Here is a 13,281-nt window from a genome sequence, read left to right as displayed (position 1 = left end):
GTCAGACTTGTTTCATGTGTCTCCAGCCTAGACAGATATATCCTTCTATATTCAGGTTTAATGAAAGTACGTGTGAAAAAGGCACATACGGTGCATGGCTATGTGTAGAGCACAGTGGTGGCTCTGAGCATATCGATTGGAGGGATGGTGTTGAAAGCGTAAAATGGCTAGGGGACAAAAGGCCTACAGTGCCACTTAACTAAAAGCCTGATTCACATTTCCTGTTCCCCTTCCCCAGCAGCCCCGACAACTCCTAATGAGCTGAGGTGAGTACAAAAGAAATTTGCATATTCCCAGACATACACATGTGAACAGTCCACCTTTTTGTACCTTGAGCAGAGACTTTGAAATGTTGGCCTGTTTTGCCCACCGGCCTGGTTCTCGCCCTCTTTCTTAGAGCCTGAAAATACCTTTCAGGTCCTCACCCTCGCAATGACAGGGTCTTTGATGTGCCGCCACTTACCCTAGAGAGCTATATTGTCACTTACTCTGGTTTCTCTTCAAAACGAAAAAATCTTTCGCCTTTTACTAAAGATTTCCGTGGAGAGGAACATTTAAGAGTTTATTCAATTTTTTTAAGCCTTGCCACAGGTGAGGCTGTTTATCATTTGTTTAAAAGAAAAGCATTACAAGTTGGGGAATATCCAGCAATTGTCTGCTGCTTTTTTGGGGGACATGAGTTTGGTGTTTTATTCCTGAGCTCTCTGCTTGCTCATTTGCATAAACAGAGTGCAGGAGAGGTGCCTCATGGGAAAGAGCTTGTGCAGTGCATGAGATTGCTTTTCTTGACTGACTTGAAACTTCACGATCGCAGGCAGTATATTTTCTTATCTCCCAAAGATCCTGCTGCCAGATCCCAGAGGTCACCCTCCTTTTTAAAGGTGGGACCAAGACTCATGCTGTGCTTTTCATAGGGCTTGCCCGTTATTTGTGCCCGTTGAGGTCGCCAATCCTGAGTCAGCTTCCTCTCAGGTAGACTTGAAGGGGCACGTCAGACTTGTTTCACGTGTCTCCAGCCTAGACAGATATATCCTTCTATATTCAGGTTTAATGAAAGTACGTGTGAAAAAGGCACATACGGTGCATGGCTATGTGTAGAGCGTGTTGAAAGCGTAAAATGGCTAGGGGACAAAAGGCCTACAGTGCCACTTAACTAAAAGCCTGATTCACATTTCCTGTTCCCCTTCCCCAGCAGCCCCGACAACTCCTAATGAGCTGAGGTGAGTACAAAAGAAATTTGCATATTCCCAGACATACACATGTGAACAGTCCACCTTTTTGTACCTTGAGCAGAGACTTTGAAATGTTGGCCTGTTTTGCCCACCGGCCTGGTTCTCGCCCTCTTTCTTAGAGCCTGAAAATACCTTTCAGGTCCTCACCCTCGCAATGACAGGGTCTTTGATGTGCCGCCACTTACCCTAGAGAGCTATATTGTCACTTACTCTGGTTTCTCTTCAAAACGAAAAAATCTTTCGCCTTTTACTAAAGATTTCCGTGGAGAGGAACATTTAAGAGTTTATTCAATTTTTTTAAACCTTTGCCACAGGTGAGGCTGTTTATCATTTGTTTAAAAGAAAAGCATTACAAGTTGGGGAATATCCAGCAATTGTCTGTTGCTTTTTTGGGGGACATGAGTTTGGTGTTTTATTCCTGAGCTCTCTGCTTGCTCATTTGCATAAACAGAGTGCAGGAGAGGTGCCTCATGGGAAAGAGCTTGTGCAGTGCATGAGATTGCTTTTCTTGACTGACTTGAAACTTCACGATCGCAGGCAGTATATTTTCTTATCTCCCAAAGATCCTGCTGCCAGATCCCAGAGGTCACCCTCCTTTTTAAAGGTGGGACCAAGACTCATGCTGTGCTTTTCATAGGGCTTGCCCGTTAGAGGTGCCCGTTGAGGTCGCCAATCCTGAGTCAGCTTCCTCTCAGGTAGACTTGAAGGGGCACGTCAGACTTGTTTCACGTGTCTCCAGCCTAGACAGATATATCCTTCTATATTCAGGTTTAATGAAAGTACGTGTGAAAAAGGCACATACGGTGCATGGCTATGTGTAGAGCGTGTTGAAAGCGTAAAATGGCTAGGGGACAAAAGGCCTACAGTGCCACTTAACTAAAAGCCTGATTCACATTTCCTGTTCCCCTTCCCCAGCAGCCCCGACAACTCCTAATGAGCTGAGGTGAGTACAAAAGAAATTTGCATATTCCCAGACATACACATGTGAACAGTCCACCTTTTTGTACCTTGAGCAGAGACTTTGAAATGTTGGCCTGTTTTGCCCACCGGCCTGGTTCTCGCCCTCTTTCTTAGAGCCTGAAAATACCTTTCAGGTCCTCACCCTCGCAATGACAGGGTCTTTGATGTGCCGCCACTTACCCTAGAGAGCTATATTGTCACTTACTCTGGTTTCTCTTCAAAACGAAAAAATCTTTCGCCTTTTACTAAAGATTTCCGTGGAGAGGAACATTTAAGAGTTTATTCAATTTTTTTAAGCCTTGCCACAGGTGAGGCTGTTTATCATTTGTTTAAAAGAAAAGCATTACAAGTTGGGGAATATCCAGCAATTGTCTGCTGCTTTTTTGGGGGACATGAGTTTGGTGTTTTATTCCTGAGCTCTCTGCTTGCTCATTTGCATAAACAGAGTGCAGGAGAGGTGCCTCATGGGAAAGAGCTTGTGCAGTGCATGAGATTGCTTTTCTTGACTGACTTGAAACTTCACGATCGCAGGCAGTATATTTTCTTATCTCCCAAAGATCCTGCTGCCAGATCCCAGAGGTCACCCTCCTTTTTAAAGGTGGGACCAAGACTCATGCTGTGCTTTTCATAGGGCTTGCCCGTTATTTGTGCCCGTTAGAGGTGCCCTGAGAGGTCGCCAATCCTGAGTCAGCTTCCTCTCAGGTAGACTTGAAGGGGCACGTCAGACTTGTTTCACGTGTCTCCAGCCTAGACAGATATATCCTTCTATATTCAGGTTTAATGAAAGTACGTGTGAAAAAGGCACATACGGTGCATGGCTATGTGTAGAGCGTGTTGAAAGCGTAAAATGGCTAGGGGACAAAAGGCCTACAGTGCCACTTAACTAAAAGCCTGATTCACATTTCCTGTTCCCCTTCCCCAGCAGCCCCGACAACTCCTAATGAGCTGAGGTGAGTACAAAAGAAATTTGCATATTCCCAGACATACACATGTGAACAGTCCACCTTTTTGTACCTTGAGCAGAGACTTTGAAATGTTGGCCTGTTTTGCCCACCGGCCTGGTTCTCGCCCTCTTTCTTAGAGCCTGAAAATACCTTTCAGGTCCTCACCCTCGCAATGACAGGGTCTTTGATGTGCCGCCACTTACCCTAGAGAGCTATATTGTCACTTACTCTGGTTTCTCTTCAAAACGAAAAAATCTTTCGCCTTTTACTAAAGATTTCCGTGGAGAGGAACATTTAAGAGTTTATTCAATTTTTTTAAGCCTTGCCACAGGTGAGGCTGTTTATCATTTGTTTAAAAGAAAAGCATTAGAAGTTGGGGAATATCCAGCAATTGTCTGCTGCTTTTTTGGGGGACATAAGTTTGGTGTTTTATTCCTGAGCTCTCTGCTTGCTCATTTGCTTAAACAGAGTGCAGGAGAGGTGCCTCATGGGAAAGAGCTTGTGCAGTGCATGAGATTGCTTTTCTTGACTGACTTGAAACTTCACGATCGCAGGCAGTATATTTTCTTATCTCCCAAAGATCCTGCTGCCAGATCCCAGAGGTCACCCTCCTTTTTAAAGGTGGGACCAAGACTCATGCTGTGCTTTTCATAGGGCTTGCCCGTTATTTGTGCCCGTTAGAGGTGCCCTGAGAGGTCGCCAATCCTGAGTCAGCTTCCTCTCAGGTAGACTTGAAGGGGCACGTCAGACTTGTTTCACGTGTCTCCAGCCTAGACAGATATATCCTTCTATATTCAGGTTTAATGAAAGTACGTGTGAAAAAGGCACATACGGTGCATGGCTATGTGTAGAGCGTGTTGAAAGCGTAAAATGGCTAGGGGACAAAAGGCCTACAGTGCCACTTAACTAAAAGCCTGATTCACATTTCCTGTTCCCCTTCCCCAGCAGCCCCGACAACTCCTAATGAGCTGAGGTGAGTACAAAAGAAATTTGCATATTCCCAGACATACACATGTGAACAGTCCACCTTTTTGTACCTTGAGCAGAGACTTTGAAATGTTGGCCTGTTTTGCCCACCGGCCTGGTTCTCGCCCTCTTTCTTAGAGCCTGAAAATACCTTTCAGGTCCTCACCCTCGCAATGACAGGGTCTTTGATGTGCCGCCACTTACCCTAGAGAGCTATATTGTCACTTACTCTGGTTTCTCTTCAAAACGAAAAAATCTTTCGCCTTTTACTAAAGATTTCCGTGGAGAGGAACATTTAAGAGTTTATTCAATTTTTTTAAGCCTTGCCACAGGTGAGGCTGTTTATCATTTGTTTAAAAGAAAAGCATTACAAGTTGGGGAATGTCCAGCAATTGTCTGCTGCTTTTTTGGGGGACATGAGTTTGGTGTTTTATTCCTGAGCTCTCTGCTTGCTCATTTGCATAAACAGAGTGCAGGAGAGGTGCCTCATGGGAAAGAGCTTGTGCAGTGCATGAGATTGCTTTTCTTGACTGACTTGAAACTTCACGATCGCAGGCAGTATATTTTCTTATCTCCCAAAGATCCTGCTGCCAGATCCCAGAGGTCACCCTCCTTTTTAAAGGTGGGACCAAGACTCATGCTGTGCTTTTCATAGGGCTTGCCCGTTATTTGTGCCCGTTAGAGGTGCCCTGAGAGGTCGCCAATCCTGAGTCAGCTTCCTCTCAGGTAGACTTGAAGGGGCACGTCAGACTTGTTCCACGTGTCTCCAGCCTAGACAGATATATGCTTCTATATTCAGGTTTAATGAAAGTACGTGTGAAAAAGGCACATACGGTGCATGGCTATGTGTAGAGCACAGTGGTGGCTCTGAGCATATCGATTGGAGGGATGGTGTTGAAAGCGTAAAATGGCTAGGGGACAAAAGGCCTACAGTGCCACTTAACTAAAAGCCTGATTCACATTTCCTGTTCCCCTTCCCCAGCAGCCCCGACAACTCCTAATGAGCTGAGGTGAGTACAAAAGAAATTTGCATATTCCCAGACATACACATGTGAACAGTCCACCTTTTTGTACCTTGAGCAGAGACTCTGAAATGTTGGCCTGTTTTGCCCACCGGCCTGGTTCTCGCCCTCTTTCTTAGAGCCTGAAAATACCTTTCAGGTCCTCACCCTCGCAATGACAGAGTCTTTGATGTGGCGCCACTTACCCTAGAGAGCTATATTGTCACTTATTCTGGTTTCTCTTCAAAACGAAAAAATCTTTCGCCTTTTACTAAACATTTCCGTGGCGAGGAACATTTAAGAGTTTATTCAATTTTTTTAAGCCTTGCCACAGGTGAGGCTGTTTATCATTTGTTTAAAAGAAAAGCATTACAAGTTGGGGAATATCCAGCAATTGTCTGCTGCTTTTTTGGGGGACATGAGTTTGGTGTTTTATTCCTGAGCTCTCTGCTTGCTCATTTGCATAAACAGAGTGCAGGAGAGGTGCCTCATGGGAAAGAGCTTGTGCAGTGCATGAGATTGCTTTTCTTGACTGACTTGAAACTTCACGATCGCAGGCAGTATATTTTCTTATCTCCCAAAGATCCTGCTGCCAGATCCCAGAGGTCACCCTCCTTTTTAAAGGTGGGACCAAGACTCATGCTGTGCTTTTCATAGGGCTTGCCCGTTATTTGTGCCCGTTAGAGGTGCCCTGAGAGGTCGCCAATCCTGAGTCAGCTTCCTCTCAGGTAGACTTGAAGGGGCACGTCAGACTTGTTTCACGTGTCTCCAGCCTAGACAGATATATCCTTCTATATTCAGGTTTAATGAAAGTACGTGTGAAAAAGGCACATACGGTGCATGGCTATGTGTAGAGCGTGTTGAAAGCGTAAAATGGCTAGGGGACAAAAGGCCTACAGTGCCACTTAACTAAAAGCCTGATTCACATTTCCTGTTCCCCTTCCCCAGCAGCCCCGACAACTCCTAATGAGCTGAGGTGAGTACAAAAGAAATTTGCATATTCCCAGACATACACATGTGAACAGTCCACCTTTTTGTACCTTGAGCAGAGACTTTGAAATGTTGGCCTGTTTTGCCCACCGGCCTGGTTCTCGCCCTCTTTCTTAGAGCCTGAAAATACCTTTCAGGTCCTCACCCTCGCAATGACAGGGTCTTTGATGTGCCGCCACTTACCCTAGAGAGCTATATTGTCACTTACTCTGGTTTCTCTTCAAAACGAAAAAATCTTTCGCCTTTTACTAAAGATTTCCGTGGAGAGGAACATTTAAGAGTTTATTCAATTTTTTTAAGCCTTGCCACAGGTGAGGCTGTTTATCATTTGTTTAAAAGAAAAGCATTAGAAGTTGGGGAATATCCAGCAATTGTCTGCTGCTTTTTTGGGGGACATAAGTTTGGTGTTTTATTCCTGAGCTCTCTGCTTGCTCATTTGCTTAAACAGAGTGCAGGAGAGGTGCCTCATGGGAAAGAGCTTGTGCAGTGCATGAGATTGCTTTTCTTGACTGACTTGAAACTTCACGATCGCAGGCAGTATATTTTCTTATCTCCCAAAGATCCTGCTGCCAGATCCCAGAGGTCACCCTCCTTTTTAAAGGTGGGACCAAGACTCATGCTGTGCTTTTCATAGGGCTTGCCCGTTATTTGTGCCCGTTAGAGGTGCCCTGAGAGGTCGCCAATCCTGAGTCAGCTTCCTCTCAGGTAGACTTGAAGGGGCACGTCAGACTTGTTTCACGTGTCTCCAGCCTAGACAGATATATCCTTCTATATTCAGGTTTAATGAAAGTACGTGTGAAAAAGGCACATACGGTGCATGGCTATGTGTAGAGCGTGTTGAAAGCGTAAAATGGCTAGGGGACAAAAGGCCTACAGTGCCACTTAACTAAAAGCCTGATTCACATTTCCTGTTCCCCTTCCCCAGCAGCCCCGACAACTCCTAATGAGCTGAGGTGAGTACAAAAGAAATTTGCATATTCCCAGACATACACATGTGAACAGTCCACCTTTTTGTACCTTGAGCAGAGACTTTGAAATGTTGGCCTGTTTTGCCCACCGGCCTGGTTCTCGCCCTCTTTCTTAGAGCCTGAAAATACCTTTCAGGTCCTCACCCTCGCAATGACAGGGTCTTTGATGTGCCGCCACTTACCCTAGAGAGCTATATTGTCACTTACTCTGGTTTCTCTTCAAAACGAAAAAATCTTTCGCCTTTTACTAAAGATTTCCGTGGAGAGGAACATTTAAGAGTTTATTCAATTTTTTTAAGCCTTGCCACAGGTGAGGCTGTTTATCATTTGTTTAAAAGAAAAGCATTACAAGTTGGGGAATATCCAGCAATTGTCTGCTGCTTTTTTGGGGGACATGAGTTTGGTGTTTTATTCCTGAGCTCTCTGCTTGCTCATTTGCATAAACAGAGTGCAGGAGAGGTGCCTCATGGGAAAGAGCTTGTGCAGTGCATGAGATTGCTTTTCTTGACTGACTTGAAACTTCACGATCGCAGGCAGTATATTTTCTTCTCTCCCAAAGATCCTGCTGCCAGATCCCAGAGGTCACCCTCCTTTTTAAAGGTGGGACCAAGACTCATGCTGTGCTTTTCATAGGGCTTGCCCGTTATTTGTGCCCGTTAGAGGTGCCCTGAGAGGTCGCCAATCCTGAGTCAGCTTCCTCTCAGGTAGACTTGAAGGGGCACGTCAGACTTGTTCCACGTGTCTCCAGCCTAGACAGATATATGCTTCTATATTCAGGTTTAATGAAAGTACGTGTGAAAAAGGCACATACGGTGCATGGCTATGTGTAGAGCACAGTGGTGGCTCTGAGCATATCGATTGGAGGGATGGTGTTGAAAGCGTAAAATGGCTAGGGGACAAAAGGCCTACAGTGCCACTTAACTAAAAGCCTGATTCACATTTCCTGTTCCCCTTCCCCAGCAGCCCCGACAACTCCTAATGAGCTGAGGTGAGTACAAAAGAAATTTGCATATTCCCAGACATACACATGTGAACAGTCCACCTTTTTGTACCTTGAGCAGAGACTCTGAAATGTTGGCCTGTTTTGCCCACCGGCCTGGTTCTCGCCCTCTTTCTTAGAGCCTGAAAATACCTTTCAGGTCCTCACCCTCGCAATGACAGGGTCTTTGATGTGGCGCCACTTACCCTAGAGAGCTATATTGTCACTTATTCTGGTTTCTCTTCAAAACGAAAAAATCTTTCGCCTTTTACTAAACATTTCCGTGGCGAGGAACATTTAAGAGTTTATTCAATTTTTTTAAGCCTTGCCACAGGTGAGGCTGTTTATCATTTGTTTAAAAGAAAAGTATTAGAAGTTGGGGAATATCCAGCAATTGTCTGTTGCTTTTTTGGGGGACATGAGTTTGGTGTTTTATTCCTGAGCTCTCTGCTTGCTCATTTGCATAAACAGAGTGCAGGAGAGGTGCCTCATGGGAAAGAGCTTGTGCAGTGCATGAGATTGCTTTTCTTGACTGACTTGAAACTTCACGATCGCAGGCAGTATATTTTCTTATCTCCCAAAGATCCTGCTGCCAGATCCCAGAGGTCACCCTCCTTTTTAAAGGTGGGACCAAGACTCATGCTGTGCTTTTCATAGGGCTTGCCCGTTAGAGGTGCCCTGAGAGGTCGCCAATCCTGAGTCAGCTTCCTCTCAGGTAGACTTGAAGGGGCACGTCAGACTTGTTTCACGTGTCTCCAGCCTAGACAGATATATCCTTCTATATTCAGGTTTAATGAAAGTACGTGTGAAAAAGGCACATACGGTGCATGGCTATGTGTAGAGCGTGTTGAAAGCGTAAAATGGCTAGGGGACAAAAGGCCTACAGTGCCACTTAACTAAAAGCCTGATTCACATTTCCTGTTCCCCTTCCCCAGCAGCCCCGACAACTCCTAATGAGCTGAGGTGAGTACAAAAGAAATTTGCATATTCCCAGACATACACATGTGAACAGTCCACCTTTTTGTACCTTGAGCAGAGACTTTGAAATGTTGGCCTGTTTTGCCCACCGGCCTGGTTCTCGCCCTCTTTCTTAGAGCCTGAAAATACCTTTCAGGTCCTCACCCTCGCAATGACAGGGTCTTTGATGTGCCGCCACTTACCCTAGAGAGCTATATTGTCACTTACTCTGGTTTCTCTTCAAAACGAAAAAATCTTTCGCCTTTTACTAAAGATTTCCGTGGAGAGGAACATTTAAGAGTTTATTCAATTTTTTTAAGCCTTGCCACAGGTGAGGCTGTTTATCATTTGTTTAAAAGAAAAGCATTACAAGTTGGGGAATATCCAGAAATTGTCTGCTGCTTTTTTGGGGGACATGAGTTTGGTGTTTTATTCCTGAGCTCTCTGCTTGCTCATTTGCATAAACAGAGTGCAGGAGAGGTGCCTCATGGGAAAGAGCTTGTGCAGTGCATGAGATTGCTTTTCTTGACTGACTTGAAACTTCACGATCGCAGGCAGTATATTTTCTTATCTCCCAAAGATCCTGCTGCCAGATCCCAGAGGTCACCCTCCTTTTTAAAGGTGGGACCAAGACTCATGCTGTGCTTTTCATAGGGCTTGCCCGTTATTTGTGTCCGTTTAGAGGTGCCCTGAGAGGTCACCAATCCTGAGTCAGCTTCCTCTCAGGTAGACTTGAAGGGGCACGTCAGACTTGTTTCATGTGTCTCCAGCCTAGACAGATATATCCTTCTATATTCAGGTTTAATGAAAGTACGTGTGAAAAAGGCACATACGGTGCATGGCTATGTGTAGAGCACAGTGGTGGCTCTGAGCATATCGATTGGAGGGATGGTGTTGAAAGCGTAAAATGGCTAGGGGACAAAAGGCCTACAGTGCCACTTAACTAAAAGCCTGATTCACATTTCCTGTTCCCCTTCCCCAGCAGCCCCGACAACTCCTAATGAGCTGAGGTGAGTACAAAAGAAATTTGCATATTCCCAGACATACACATGTGAACAGTCCACCTTTTTGTACCTTGAGCAGAGACTTTGAAATGTTGGCCTGTTTTGCCCACCGGCCTGGTTCTCGCCCTCTTTCTTAGAGCCTGAAAATACCTTTCAGGTCCTCACCCTCGCAATGACAGGGTCTTTGATGTGCCGCCACTTACCCTAGAGAGCTATATTGTCACTTACTCTGGTTTCTCTTCAAAACGAAAAAATCTTTCGCCTTTTACTAAAGATTTCCGTGGAGAGGAACATTTAAGAGTTTATTCAATTTTTTTAAGCCTTGCCACAGGTGAGGCTGTTTATCATTTGTTTAAAAGAAAAGCATTACAAGTTGGGGAATATCCAGCAATTGTCTGCTGCTTTTTTGGGGGACATGAGTTTGGTGTTTTATTCCTGAGCTCTCTGCTTGCTCATTTGCATAAACAGAGTGCAGGAGAGGTGCCTCATGGGAAAGAGCTTGTGCAGTGCATGAGATTGCTTTTCTTGACTGACTTGAAACTTCACGATCGCAGGCAGTATATTTTCTTATCTCCCAAAGATCCTGCTGCCAGATCCCAGAGGTCACCCTCCTTTTTAAAGGTGGGACCAAGACTCATGCTGTGCTTTTCATAGGGCTTGCCCGTTATTTGTGCCCGTTGAGGTCGCCAATCCTGAGTCAGCTTCCTCTCAGGTAGACTTGAAGGGGCACGTCAGACTTGTTTCACGTGTCTCCAGCCTAGACAGATATATCCTTCTATATTCAGGTTTAATGAAAGTACGTGTGAAAAAGGCACATACGGTGCATGGCTATGTGTAGAGCGTGTTGAAAGCGTAAAATGGCTAGGGGACAAAAGGCCTACAGTGCCACTTAACTAAAAGCCTGATTCACATTTCCTGTTCCCCTTCCCCAGCAGCCCCGACAACTCCTAATGAGCTGAGGTGAGTACAAAAGAAATTTGCATATTCCCAGACATACACATGTGAACAGTCCACCTTTTTGTACCTTGAGCAGAGACTTTGAAATGTTGGCCTGTTTTGCCCACCGGCCTGGTTCTCGCCCTCTTTCTTAGAGCCTGAAAATACCTTTCAGGTCCTCACCCTCGCAATGACAGGGTCTTTGATGTGCCGCCACTTACCCTAGAGAGCTATATTGTCACTTACTCTGGTTTCTCTTCAAAACGAAAAAATCTTTCGCCTTTTACTAAAGATTTCCGTGGAGAGGAACATTTAAGAGTTTATTCAATTTTTTTAAACCTTTGCCACAGGTGAGGCTGTTTATCATTTGTTTAAAAGAAAAGCATTACAAGTTGGGGAATATCCAGCAATTGTCTGTTGCTTTTTTGGGGGACATGAGTTTGGTGTTTTATTCCTGAGCTCTCTGCTTGCTCATTTGCATAAACAGAGTGCAGGAGAGGTGCCTCATGGGAAAGAGCTTGTGCAGTGCATGAGATTGCTTTTCTTGACTGACTTGAAACTTCACGATCGCAGGCAGTATATTTTCTTATCTCCCAAAGATCCTGCTGCCAGATCCCAGAGGTCACCCTCCTTTTTAAAGGTGGGACCAAGACTCATGCTGTGCTTTTCATAGGGCTTGCCCGTTAGAGGTGCCCTGAGAGGTCGCCAATCCTGAGTCAGCTTCCTCTCAGGTAGACTTGAAGGGGCACGTCAGACTTGTTTCACGTGTCTCCTGCCTAGACAGATATATCCTTCTATATTCAGGTTTAATGAAAGTACGTGTGAAAAAGGCACATACGGTGCATGGCTATGTGTAGAGCGTGTTGAAAGCGTAAAATGGCTAGGGGACAAAAGGCCTACAGTGCCACTTAACTAAAAGCCTGATTCACATTTCCTGTTCCCCTTCCCCAGCAGCCCCGACAACTCCTAATGAGCTGAGGTGAGTACAAAAGAAATTTGCATATTCCCAGACATACACATGTGAACAGTCCACCTTTTTGTACCTTGAGCAGAGACTTTGAAATGTTGGCCTGTTTTGCCCACCGGCCTGGTTCTCGCCCTCTTTCTTAGAGCCTGAAAATACCTTTCAGGTCCTCACCCTCGCAATGACAGGGTCTTTGATGTGCCGCCACTTACCCTAGAGAGCTATATTGTCACTTACTCTGGTTTCTCTTCAAAAAGAAAAAATCTTTCGCCTTTTACTAAAGATTTCCGTGGAGAGGAACATTTAAGAGTTTATTCAATTTTTTTAAGCCTTGCCACAGGTGAGGCTGTTTATCATTTGTTTAAAAGAAAAGCATTACAAGTTGGGGAATATCCAGAAATTGTCTGCTGCTTTTTTGGGGGACATGAGTTTGGTGTTTTATTCCTGAGCTCTCTGCTTGCTCATTTGCATAAACAGAGTGCAGGAGAGGTGCCTCATGGGAAAGAGCTTGTGCAGTGCATGAGATTGCTTTTCTTGACTGACTTGAAACTTCACGATCGCAGGCAGTATATTTTCTTATCTCCCAAAGATCCTGCTGCCAGATCCCAGAGGTCACCCTCCTTTTTAAAGGTGGGACCAAGACTCATGCTGTGCTTTTCATAGGGCTTGCCCGTTATTTGTGTCCGTTTAGAGGTGCCCTGAGAGGTCACCAATCCTGAGTCAGCTTCCTCTCAGGTAGACTTGAAGGGGCACGTCAGACTTGTTTCATGTGTCTCCAGCCTAGACAGATATATCCTTCTATATTCAGGTTTAATGAAAGTACGTGTGAAAAAGGCACATACGGTGCATGGCTATGTGTAGAGCACAGTGGTGGCTCTGAGCATATCGATTGGAGGGATGGTGTTGAAAGCGTAAAATGGCTAGGGGACAAAAGGCCTACAGTGCCACTTAACTAAAAGCCTGATTCACATTTCCTGTTCCCCTTCCCCAGCAGCCCCGACAACTCCTAATGAGCTGAGGTGAGTACAAAAGAAATTTGCATATTCCCAGACATACACATGTGAACAGTCCACCTTTTTGTACCTTGAGCAGAGACTTTGAAATGTTGGCCTGTTTTGCCCACCGGCCTGGTTCTCGCCCTCTTTCTTAGAGCCTGAAAATACCTTTCAGGTCCTCACCCTCGCAATGACAGGGTCTTTGATGTGCCGCCACTTACCCTAGAGAGCTATATTGTCACTTACTCTGGTTTCTCTTCAAAACGAAAAAATCTTTCGCCTTTTACTAAAGATTTCCGTGGAGAGGAACATTTAAGAGTTTATTCAATTTTTTTAAGCCTTGCCACAGGTGAGGCTGTTTATCATTTGTTTAAAAGAAAAGCAT

At 45.1% G+C, this 13,281-nt stretch overlaps 14 non-coding genes across 14 annotated transcripts; all 14 read left to right on the top strand.

Annotated features, from left to right (window-relative positions):
• Window positions 1-484: 484 nt before the first annotated feature.
• On the top strand, window positions 485-599 carry LOC146773485 (U5 spliceosomal RNA). Its single transcript, XR_014974932.1, has one exon. It is a non-coding gene; the product is annotated as a U5 spliceosomal RNA (small nuclear RNA).
• Window positions 600-1,438: 839 nt separating this feature from the next.
• LOC146773484 (U5 spliceosomal RNA) lies at window positions 1,439-1,554 on the top strand. The gene has a single exon (XR_014974389.1). It is a non-coding gene; the product is annotated as a U5 spliceosomal RNA (small nuclear RNA).
• An 839-nt stretch (window positions 1,555-2,393) lies between these two features.
• Window positions 2,394-2,508, top strand: LOC146773483 (U5 spliceosomal RNA). Its single transcript, XR_014974931.1, has one exon. It is a non-coding gene; the product is annotated as a U5 spliceosomal RNA (small nuclear RNA).
• An 852-nt stretch (window positions 2,509-3,360) lies between these two features.
• Window positions 3,361-3,475, top strand: LOC146773482 (U5 spliceosomal RNA). Its single transcript, XR_014974930.1, has one exon. It is a non-coding gene; the product is annotated as a U5 spliceosomal RNA (small nuclear RNA).
• Window positions 3,476-4,327: 852 nt separating this feature from the next.
• Window positions 4,328-4,442, top strand: LOC146773481 (U5 spliceosomal RNA). Its single transcript, XR_014974929.1, has one exon. It is a non-coding gene; the product is annotated as a U5 spliceosomal RNA (small nuclear RNA).
• Window positions 4,443-5,330: 888 nt separating this feature from the next.
• Window positions 5,331-5,445, top strand: LOC146773480 (U5 spliceosomal RNA). The gene has a single exon (XR_014974810.1). It is a non-coding gene; the product is annotated as a U5 spliceosomal RNA (small nuclear RNA).
• Window positions 5,446-6,297: 852 nt separating this feature from the next.
• Window positions 6,298-6,412, top strand: LOC146773479 (U5 spliceosomal RNA). Its single transcript, XR_014974928.1, has one exon. It is a non-coding gene; the product is annotated as a U5 spliceosomal RNA (small nuclear RNA).
• Window positions 6,413-7,264: 852 nt separating this feature from the next.
• LOC146773478 (U5 spliceosomal RNA) lies at window positions 7,265-7,379 on the top strand. Its single transcript, XR_014974927.1, has one exon. It is a non-coding gene; the product is annotated as a U5 spliceosomal RNA (small nuclear RNA).
• Window positions 7,380-8,267: 888 nt separating this feature from the next.
• LOC146773477 (U5 spliceosomal RNA) lies at window positions 8,268-8,382 on the top strand. The gene has a single exon (XR_014974809.1). It is a non-coding gene; the product is annotated as a U5 spliceosomal RNA (small nuclear RNA).
• Window positions 8,383-9,221: 839 nt separating this feature from the next.
• LOC146773476 (U5 spliceosomal RNA) lies at window positions 9,222-9,336 on the top strand. The gene has a single exon (XR_014974926.1). It is a non-coding gene; the product is annotated as a U5 spliceosomal RNA (small nuclear RNA).
• Window positions 9,337-10,225: 889 nt separating this feature from the next.
• LOC146773475 (U5 spliceosomal RNA) lies at window positions 10,226-10,340 on the top strand. The gene has a single exon (XR_014974925.1). It is a non-coding gene; the product is annotated as a U5 spliceosomal RNA (small nuclear RNA).
• An 839-nt stretch (window positions 10,341-11,179) lies between these two features.
• Window positions 11,180-11,295, top strand: LOC146773474 (U5 spliceosomal RNA). Its single transcript, XR_014974388.1, has one exon. It is a non-coding gene; the product is annotated as a U5 spliceosomal RNA (small nuclear RNA).
• An 839-nt stretch (window positions 11,296-12,134) lies between these two features.
• On the top strand, window positions 12,135-12,249 carry LOC146773473 (U5 spliceosomal RNA). The gene has a single exon (XR_014973790.1). It is a non-coding gene; the product is annotated as a U5 spliceosomal RNA (small nuclear RNA).
• Window positions 12,250-13,138: 889 nt separating this feature from the next.
• On the top strand, window positions 13,139-13,253 carry LOC146773472 (U5 spliceosomal RNA). Its single transcript, XR_014974924.1, has one exon. It is a non-coding gene; the product is annotated as a U5 spliceosomal RNA (small nuclear RNA).
• The last annotated feature ends 28 nt before the right edge of the window (window positions 13,254-13,281 follow it).

Source organism: Triturus cristatus, chromosome 12, assembly GCF_964204655.1.
Source record: "Triturus cristatus chromosome 12, aTriCri1.1, whole genome shotgun sequence".
Taxonomy (NCBI): Eukaryota; Metazoa; Chordata; class Amphibia; order Caudata; family Salamandridae; genus Triturus; species Triturus cristatus.
Note: the sequence above shows the minus strand (reverse complement) of the source record. Positions and strands in the feature narration are given on the sequence as shown.